General features: G+C 41.8%; 1 long non-coding RNA gene across 1 annotated transcript; it reads right to left on the bottom strand.

Moving 5' to 3' along the window:
• Positions 1-6,051: 6,051 nt before the first annotated feature.
• LOC120295458 lies at positions 6,052-7,575 on the bottom strand. The gene is made up of 2 exons (XR_005552867.1): positions 7,329-7,575; positions 6,052-6,334 (listed from the first exon to the last, which is right to left on the bottom strand). It is a non-coding gene; the product is annotated as an uncharacterized LOC120295458 (long non-coding RNA).
• Positions 7,576-10,779: the final 3,204 nt, after the last annotated feature.

Raw genomic sequence — 10,779 nt, 5'->3', positions numbered from 1 at the left:
ACAAGATTAATCGAGCATGCTGGATGAGGCGCGTCAGAATGATGAAAGGCAAGCCATATCCTACACACAGTCCCTCATCTATACACTTGTGAGATGAGTGCAGAAGATTCCATGGCTGCAGGGTAAAGAGTTCTCTCGTGAATGGTACGATAACCAAAATAGTGAGAGGCATTCCATCGCTCACCCCATTGAGCCCCATACACTGCTGAAGCTTCTCTCATATCCTCGTCAAGAACCACCCCACACTGGGGCAGATCGGAGACAAAACAACATCACAAGGTGAGAAGAGGGATAGAAATTTTCTTGCTTGCACTTGCATCAATCTTTGGGTGTCTTTATTGCATATGAACACTCACATTAATTTAAGTGCCCTAGAGTCATGAAGAGCAATTCTTTCTTTACACACTTGTATCTATTGTACAGCTCAATTGAGTCTGTAAATTCACCCTCACATGGAGGCAAAACAGAAGTTATTGCCATTTAAGCAGCATAGCCCAGAGCACCTACTGAAGATGAAGACTCAAGAGTCTAATAACGGTGCTTCGATTAAGCTTGCCAAGATCAGCTCTCAATGAAAAAAGCAGGGGCATAAAAAAGCAGTGTGCCTGGTAAAAGCAAGGCCAATGCCCCCCAGTCAAAAACGCAGTCAAGAAAATGTTGCTGTTGTGGTCCATAGAACCTCCATTTGATAGTAAGAAGAAAGACTGGTGACAAATGCCAAGACAGTCACCAACTCTCACCATCTTACATGTGAGCCAAGTCTACATCACATTCCCATTGTAAAAGTCTCTTCAGACTAGGGGCACTTCAATTAACGTGGGATTTCATATGTTTATAAGCCTCGCTCGAAGAAGTACGAGCAAGACTATTCTATCTCTTTTCGCAGGACTTTTGACTTGCAAACCCGGAGATGATCGTGCAACATTTTCTTCCATCAGCTTCAACCTTGATGGTCCCATTTGATGAACTACTGACCAAGACTTCATCACATTTTCAACGAAGACCTCTCACATTGGTAAAGTTGTACTGTTTGCGAGAATACTCGGACCCTGGCGACATGATGACAAAGTGAGATAGTGTGGTCCTTATAAATCCTGCATCAATGGTCAGGATAGCCTTTTCCATGAGAGTGAGCGAAAAGTCCTTTCAGACTGAAAGTCCCTCATCTAGCATGCTCAAGACATCTACATTCTAAATGAAGGTTGTCTTTCAAAATCTTCCCTAGTGGAAATCAAAAGATGCAGAACTGACAAAATTATCATGCATGAATCTCATTTGAACTCATGAATTTACAGCATATACAATCATGTGTGCATACTATGCAAATAGCAGACATACTCATAGAGATCAGAGATATTGCCAGGTAAGCATATCTCTATTTGTCTTAAAGTACCTACCACTGTCTAGGTACTCTCTTCTTGACACTCGACCTATTCGAGTTGTCCAAAGAGTATTGATACTTGTGACTGACCAAGTATCCATTTATCGTTGAATACCTACTGCTGTCTAGGTATCCCTATTGTCTTTGAGTACCGGTCACCGTTCGGATACTCCTTTTCCCGACACTCGACCTGTTCGAGTTGTCCCCAGTATTGATACTTGTGACTCGACCAAGTATCTCTTGGAATACCTCTTTTGCTGTCTAGGTATCCCCATATCATCAAGTACCCACCCTTGTCTAGGTACTTCCTTTTCATGACACTCAGCTTGCCCGAGTTGTCCCCAAATAATTAGCAGCTATTCAAGCATTCCATTGCTTTGTGTGCTTGCGCCTACCCAGGTATGCTTTCTTACCCTTGGACCAACTGAGTGGTCCCAGGTTGTATCATTAAGTACTTGTGTTCATCCAAGTATCCCAGTACTTTGTACACCTGTGGCTATCTAGGTGTTCCACCCTTTTTAAGTGCCTGTGGCAATCCAGGTAAGCCTCGTGCTACATTCAATTCCCCTTTACCAGGAGGTGAGAGACCTTCACGAATATTCGGGGCACGCCCTCGATATTCCCATTTACCAGGAGGTGAGAGACCTTCATGAATATCCAAGGTACATCCTCGATATTCCCAAATACCAGCAGGTGAGAGACCTTCACATATATGCAAGACCCATCCTCGATATTTCCACACGAATATCTCAGGTATCTTCCAAATAGATGCTCTGAGAAAGGTCAGCGCATCTCCCGAGAAAGGTCGGGTATCAGCTGGTGTCTTCGACAGAAGTCAGACACCCCACAAATCGATGCCCTGAGAAAGGTCGGCGCATCCTCCCGAGAAAGGTCGGGTTCCAATTGGCGTCTTCGACAGAAGTCAGACGCCCCACAAATCGATGCCTTGAGAAAGGTCGGTGCATTCTCCCGAGAAAGGTCGGGTTCCAACCAGTGTCTTTGACAGAAGTCAGACACCCCAACAAAACAGATGCTCTAAGAAAGGTCGGCGCATCTCCCGAGAAAGGTTGGGTACCAACTGGTGTCTTCGATACAAATCAAGCACCCACAAATGAGATGCCCTGAGAAAGGTCGGTGCATCTCCCGTTAAGGCGACCGAAGAAAGGTTCGGGTCCTAGACAAATCATGGATTGTTTTAACGGCGACCGAAGAATGGTTTGAGTCCTGGAAGAGCGATCTCCCGTCACGGCGAAAGAATGGTTTGGGTCCGAGACAAACCACTGATTACTCCAACAGGCGACCGAAGAATGGTTCGGGTCCTGGAAGAGCAGTCTCCCGTCAAGGCGACCGAAAAAAGGTTCGGGTCCTAGACAAATCATTGATTGTTTTAACAGGTGACCGAATAATGGTTCGAGCCCTGGAAAAGCAACCTCCTCATATCACCAGGTAAGATGACGCCTTGATACTTGCCAAAACTCGGGGTTCACACCCTATCTCACTCACTCCCGGTAAGTAACTACAGGTATCTTCTTATCTTTCTTAGTATGTGTAAAGTTATATTGCTCTTTTTCCACATAGAATAATAGATCCCAAATAAAATATAATCTACTACGCATGTATGGATAAAATTGAGGCATTAGTCTGTCTTTGAATGCAACCTCTGCGAGCTCACCTTCAAAGAGGGGCAGCTGTTGACACCTCAATTTTAATTAGGTTAATTTTATTTTATTAAGTTTTTATTTTATTTCGAATAAATAAGATAATTAATAAACACACCAAAAAAACAAAAACAAAAGCCCAGCCCTTTTTCTTTCCCTTTCTCTTCCCCCTCCGCGTGGCCCATGTGGCCCATTTTCCTTCACCCTTGGCCCGGCCCCTTTTCTCTCTTCTTCTTCCTCCTGTCTTCTTCTTCCTCGCCGCTTGCATCTCACGCGCGGTGGCCGGCGACGCGCGCGGGACGGCCTATGGCCGAGGAGTGTAGGGCGACGTCGGCCGGAGGGGATAAGATCGCAGCGCCATTAATGCTGAGCGAAGCTTCGCTGAAAGCTTGATGGGACACCGGTTCAGCCGAGCGGAACCGGTGGGCAAGCCGGAGGCCGGCGGCCGAGCCCCTCCGTCGACCGGAGTTCCTTCGCCTATAAATAGGTGGCCGCAAGCATCGTCGGAGGGCGTGGCGAGCTCGGAGATCCTTCACCGAGAGACATCGGGAAGGGTTGAAGGGCGAGCGCGGAGAGAGCTCGAGTCGCGAGCTCGGCCCGCCTTCCACCAAGAGACTTCGGGAAGGCCGGCGGCGAGTGACTTCGAGAAGGTCGATCCGGCCGGTGGAGGCTCGGATCCGGCCCGAGTGAGGAGAAATCAAGGCCGAGGAGGGTCCGGCCGAGTAGATCTAGTTTTTTTGCTTGTTGTTGTTGCCGCCGACGCCGTGCCGCGGCCGTTCGCCTCAGTCCCGACGCCGTTGCTTCGACGGCTTGTTGCCGTGCCCCACCTGCGAAGCCGTTGCCGTGATCGGTCCGCCGACGCCGCGCCAGATCGGGAAACCGAGTTGCCCAGCCACCACCATCCGGACGCCATCGCCACGAACAAGTAGTGTTACCACCACCGCCGCCGTTGCCGTCGCCATAGTTTCCCCCCCTCCGCAATCCAACCCTCGTCGCTACCGTCACTGTCGCCGCCGTCGCCGTTGCCGCCGCCGTCGCCGTCGCCGTCGTCCCCGCTGTTGTGCCTCGGCGCCGCGATTCGGGAACCCTAGGGTTCCCGATTTTCCGGGTCGCGACCCCGGGTTGTCGGGTCGGACCGGATCGGGAACTGTGTAGGGATTCCGCAAATTGCGGGGCGGCGGCGGAGACCGGGTCGCGATTCGGGTCGGATCCGGGTAGGGTTCGCAAGGAGCCGGGTCACGGAGCGGGTCGTGGACCCGGGTCGTCGGGCCGGGCCGGGCGTCCCCAAACGCCCGGCCACGGCGTCGTTTTAGCAAGTAAAAAAATAAAAAATAAAAAAGAGAGATGAAAAATCCGAGTCGGGCCCGCAACGCGGCCCGTCCGCGTTGGGTCGCCGACCCGGGTCGGACCCAACCCGCGGATCCGACCCGGTCGGTTTTATTTTATTATTTTAATATAAAATAATAAATATTTTATTTCAAAAAAAAAAAAATCAAAAAGTGTTTTATTTTCAAAAATATATAAAAAAGATGTTTTAATTTCCATAAAATCGAAAAATATTAAAAATTGTTGAAAAATGTTTTATTTTCTAAAAAAAAAAATCGAGAAAAATCAAAAAATAATTTATTTTCCAAAAATATCAAAAAATATTAAAAAATATTTTATTTTTCGAAAAATCAAAAAAATCAAAAATATTTCATATTTTCCAAAAAAAAAAATTCAAAAAAGAAAAAGACTTGTATTTTTCCAAAAAATACCAAAAAACCCCAAAAAATCCCTTTTGTGTCCAAAAATTAGAAAATGACTCAAAAATGTTTTTCCTCCCAAAAATGCATGGAAAATCTCTCAAAAAATCCAAAAAGCCTTAGGGTTTAAACAAGATTAGGTACCGAAAGGGCATTAGTGATTAACTAGTGTAATCAAGTCCCCGATCCTAGTTTCTCTGGTTGCGCAGAGTGAGTATTTCTCCCGATACTTCACTTGGGTTTCTAATCAACCCACCCCAAATCGATTAGTGGCGACTCCATTTTAAAAATTGATTTATAGGTTAAAAACTCAAACTATTAAAGTCGTGAATTGGTGGACTTGGGAGAGTCCGGGCTTAATAAATTCAGCCGAGCCATTAGCCTCCTTAGGCGCTCATACCCGATCGCGGGCGCCGAAAAAAAGAGAGGTCACGACAAAGAGACCGTCGCGGATCACACTAATGGAAACCAACTGGCCCACTAAACTATCGTCTATCGATCACTCCCAACCATCGCTGTCCCGCTCCTCCTCGGTTCTGCTACTGCTGCTGCCGTCGCAAGGGTCACTGTTGCTGTCATCCCAGAAGCAAAGGTGTCCCTTCAGCTCATTGCCTTCTCGGATAAACCAAGCTACAAAGCACTAATAAGGGAAACTTCACATTTGCAAGGTCAAATCCTACCGACATCATCGAAATTTGAATGGAAAGGGTAGGAGGACCAGAGGGATAGAGATGAGCTAGAGAGAGGGAGACTCGGATATGAAAGAAATGAAAAGTAGTACGACACCAAAGAAAAAACTAAAACGTCATCATGTCAGAAAAAAAGGACACCTCGCAGACAAAGAGCGCACCTAGGTCAGCGTCAAACCTGTCGGGGCAGGCTCTTGCCCTCCACTTTCATATTCCGATGCCACTAAAAATTGGACAATTAGGGTGCGCATGATAAAATTTCTGAAACAGAAATTGATTTCTGGCCAGAAATTGATTTCTCAATTTCTATTCCCTGGACAAGTTTCTGAGCAAAGAAACCCGTTTGATAACGACTCAAAATTTCTATTTCTGAAACAAAAATCCGTTTGATAACAGAATAAAATTTCTATTTCTAGCAATAGAAATTGATTAGATAACTACATAGGAAATTCTCAAATACAAATTAATAATCAAAATAATACTAATACATTACAACAAGATGTTACAACAAGATGGTTTTACTCGAATGTAAACATAAGATCTCACTCATAATCATCTTCATCATGACAAAAATCGGCTTCGTCCTTGCAATCAGCTTTGTTGATAATCTCAAGCCCCACATTCAGGTATCTGGAGTACTCGTTGATACCCTGATACAAACTCTGATAACCCTTGAATGCAAGGATCTATTCGGGCACATCATCGGTGACACTATCAATGCCTTGCCGTGCAGAAATGACCCTGTCCAGGGTCTGATCAGGCACCGTGATTCCAGCAGTCTCCATGTCTGCAACAATGGCTACTGCAGCATCCAATTCTCCAAGGTCAAGACACAGTGAGATGATTTCGTCATATAGAGGACTGCAAAAGAAGAGGGAAACCATTTTTTGTAAGGTGGATATTACAGCCTCTTTTGCTCCTTCAAGTATCTAAGCATCCATTATAGTTCCCCATACTTGGCAGGATTTCGTCATGCTAGTCCGACAGAAGAAAAGCACATTTTGAATTATTTCCTACTAAAGAAGCACGGAACGTGTTAGTATTTAACATGATCATGTATTTTCCTCTGTCCATTCCTTTTCATCTAACAAAAATACAAACATGCATGTATCGAGGCATTTTCTGCTCCCCTCAATAACATAGAGATGGTAAATGTGTAAAGAAAAATCACCTACTCTTTTCATGTTAGTTAATCTTGACCCTAAAATCAAACAAATTTGAAGAGAGTATCCCACATGTCAAGTAGCCAAAATTTCAAATAAGGCCATGAAACCCACACATGATTGATTTAAGAAATCCATTTCAATAAACTTTCAAGAGATTTATGATGTTGAATGCGTTGGTACTCCATGAATATAATATACCCTACTCTACATCAAAAGAAGCAATGGGACCACATTCAAATGATACACGAATAAGCTTTCACGTTAGACTTACGAAAAGCTGATCATATTGAAATGGAGACCCTTTCTCAAAAGATGAAGAGAAGGGGCAGAGTATGCAGCAGCATAACAAATAAAGCATTCAGATCATGGCAGGCCAAGAACCAATACAGATGAAAATGAAACTTCTAGATCATGATACGACAAGGTAATGAAAATCCAATACCTCCCAAGCACATAACCGAGACTATTTGTAGTTTGCAAGATCTTCAAGAAACCCCCCATGATTTAATAAGAACATAAAACATGTTTGGTTAGGGCAAAACAACTAACATTTGGCGTTCTGCCCAAACAGGACACGCAATCATACGATTATTCATTCAACAACCTTCTTACTACCGTAACCCACTATCCGATTGAGGATTCTAAAACGACGAGCCATCGGGATATTCAATTCCAAATTCGAAAATTACCTAGAGCACCGAGATCCGATTGTGGCACCTGTCGATTAACCTCCGGCGAGTCCACGATCCCCTCGTCAGGAATCTTCGAATTGAGCTCGGACCCAGACAACGGCTCGATAGTCCTCCTCGCGGAACTTGCGGAGGACTCGATCGAATGGCCCCCGGTCTACGAGTCGGCGGCGGAGGTTCGACCTTGACGAGGTCGATGCCGCCGGATCAAACGAAAGCGGCCGACCCGATCCTCCTCACGAAGCTCTGCTGCTATTTCAGCAGGAGAGGCGCAGCCGACGGCGACTGCTAACCGGCGTCAGAGAACGACGCGCGAGTTCAGAGATTCACAGGAAGGGCAGCGGGTTCCAATCTCGGAGACGAACCCGAGATGGGTTCGATGTGATCGGATCCGGCGGAGTCAGTCGACGGCGAGGTGAGCAACGATGTCACCAGCGAGAGGGCGGAGTTGGAGTCGACGGCGAGGACGGACGGAGTTGGAGTCGACGGCACTAGGGTTTTGGTTGAAGGTTGAGGAGAAGGAACGCCCAAATAGAAAAACCCCGTATGGTGAATGAAGAAGGATGCCCAGATTGGAGAAAAGGAGAAACAATTTCTATTTCTGTTTCAGAAATAGAGAAGCTAAAATTTTTAGCTTCTCATTTCTCCTCCAAAACAATTTCTGAAACAAAATTTGAAACAGAAATAGAGAAATCAATTTGCGTTACCAAACGGATTTATGTTCCAAACCTGTTCCAGGGAACAGAGAAATAGAGAAATCGAGAAACAGAAATTTTACCATGCGCGCCCTTAGACACTCCGTGCTCTTTACCGCAGGGTAATTCCTGTACCCCCGGTTGCAAGCAGTTGCCGTGTCCTTCTGGGACTTCGAGCACGCACGCGGCGCTGTCCATCGCTTTCCAGCCTCTGAGGTCAGGGCTGAACCTGTGGGGGTAGGCTCTTCTCCCCACTCTTCGTATTCCGATACGAGTAAAAATAAGCTATTTTAACTCGAAAGATATCATTTTGCCCATAAAAATCCTCACAAGATACGCATGCTAAGTCAATTGTAAATATTTTCATTTCAATTTGCCCCCAAGTATCGACAAAGTTTAAAACTCTTAAATTTTTAAAGAAGTGAAATTCAGTGGACAAACAAAACCTTCATAAATTTAATAACCATCCTATTGTCAAGTGCAATGACATCATGTTACTACTAAAGTAATAACCGAACAAACTTTATCTCATTAAAGCTCCATTTATTTCTCAAAGAATGAATAATTTGAAAAGCATTTTCAAAAAATAATCACTTGCATTATTTGAAATAATTAGTTAATAAAAAATATTTTCACTTTCAACAATAAGTTATACCGAAATGTTTTAGTGAACAATGAACATATTTTTTGTTTATTTATTTTTATAAGTGATTCAGGCGATCATTATGTTTTTCAAATGATGTGTTTTCCACTAAACAAAAGTTTCTTAAAAAAAAATTCAAGATTCATTGCATGTTATATCCACTCGTGTAATGAGAGTAACCTAAGTCATGATATGTAAGGTTTATAAAAACACCATCATAAATACACACAATATTGCCATTAGATGCAACTGATGTTATAACATGTTTCTTTTTTTCTTTCAATTTTCATTTTTATCATGAAATTTATCTCTCTTTGGCAACCAAGACTCTTTGGCATAAGGTTTTATTTTGCCATAATTATACACTCCACACTCTTCCCCAACCTTGATTTTGACCTTCCTCTTGGCTTACCCCTATTAGCGTTACTCATAAACTTTCTTAATTGACAGTCATCATATTTTCTATGACAAGAGCCTTAGATGTAGAAGGATGATTCAAGTATTTTTCTCCCTAATTCTTCATTTAATAGGCTTCCTTTAATTATGCTCATAAAAAACACATTGAAAAGAGTCGAATTGCTTAAGGCCATAATCAAGGTTTCCCAACAAACAAGGAGAATAGTAACAACTCCATAAAAATAAAGTTATTTTACCTATTGTAGGCAAAAAATAATACAATATCTGTGAGAAAATATTTGGATTTCTTTCTATTTATTCAGATTCTCCTTATTTATACAACATAATGAGATATGGAGAAAAAAAAAACAAAAAATGGCAAAAAGAAGGAAAGGAAGATTTCGTGATTCGGGAATTCAACTTAGGGAACTTTAGAATGTAGATATCAAATCAGGGAATATGTGATTTCTTCCCTAATTTTATGCAAAAAATAAGCAATTGCCTTATGTTAGGAGTCTTGGATATATCCTATAAATAGGATAACATTGAGAGCTTGGAGAGATGGTTAGGTTTTTATTTTTTAGATCATTTTTTGTCGTTCTAGGAGTTTTCCAAGTATTTTGAAGAAAAGATAAAAGTGGTGACAAAATTATTGTTCTTTGATTCAAGATATTGGGATTATTTATATTTTTTGTAATTTATAATTTATGTTTGTTCTTCTATTATGTTCTAATTGTATTTTGTTAGAATTATGATGTAACCTAACCATGATAATATCAATTTCATGATTTTTATGTTTTGCAAGTGATTTTATTCATACGAGTTGTATATTATTGTGCTTAATGCTTTTAAATGACTGGCCACCATTAAAATGATCTCATATGCATGTTTGAGAATAAGAAATGATAATATGCAGTTACTCCTTATACTATATAACCATTAATTAAACATGGATAGAGATATATCGTGTTATTTGCGTAATTTTCGGTGATGAAGTGGTCCAAAAGATTCATTGTAAATCGAGAATATTCACAGATTTTAATGCACTTATGTTTATTTAAATTCACATAAAGATATAGTGGATTGATAAAATGAGTAGGCTTGCTATACCTAAAGATACGATAATAAATAAAGTAGGAAATTCCGCTATCACATATTTAATATCGTTCTTGTAGGCGTAGTAATATGAAATTCATATCTAGTGGTTATGGAGAGACCATATGCTCTAACATATTTATTTGACTAATTTACTACGTTTAGTTTAGAAATTTTTCCTTTAATATTGTCAATTTTAATTTATTATTTTGATCTATTAGATAAATTTTAGAGTTAGTCCATTCAGTATTTAATTGGTTTATACCATCAATCTCTATGGGATGATGTATTTTCTTATCATTATACTATTTATTCAACACGTTCATTCAAAATTTGGAATTTTACGAATAAATACCAAGCAATAGACATAATTGCAACTCACCGGGTTAATCTCAAGATTCGTCAATTAATTTGACCAAATCTTGAAAATCACTTAAGTGTTCCGATATGCTTCTTCCATCCATATATCTCAAATTCACAAGTTTTTTTTACTAGAAAAGCTTTATTTTGTGAGGTTTCTCTCTCATAAAAATCTTGTAATTTCTTCTACAAAATATCCACTTTTGTTTCTTGAGCAACATAATGAAACACACTATCGTCAATCTATTGCCAAATAAATATA

This window comes from Eucalyptus grandis, chromosome 7, assembly GCF_016545825.1.
Source record: "Eucalyptus grandis isolate ANBG69807.140 chromosome 7, ASM1654582v1, whole genome shotgun sequence".
NCBI lineage: Eukaryota > Viridiplantae > Streptophyta > Magnoliopsida > Myrtales > Myrtaceae > Eucalyptus > Eucalyptus grandis.
The sequence above is the reverse complement of the archived record's forward strand: the minus strand, read 5'-3'. Positions and strand labels throughout refer to the sequence as shown.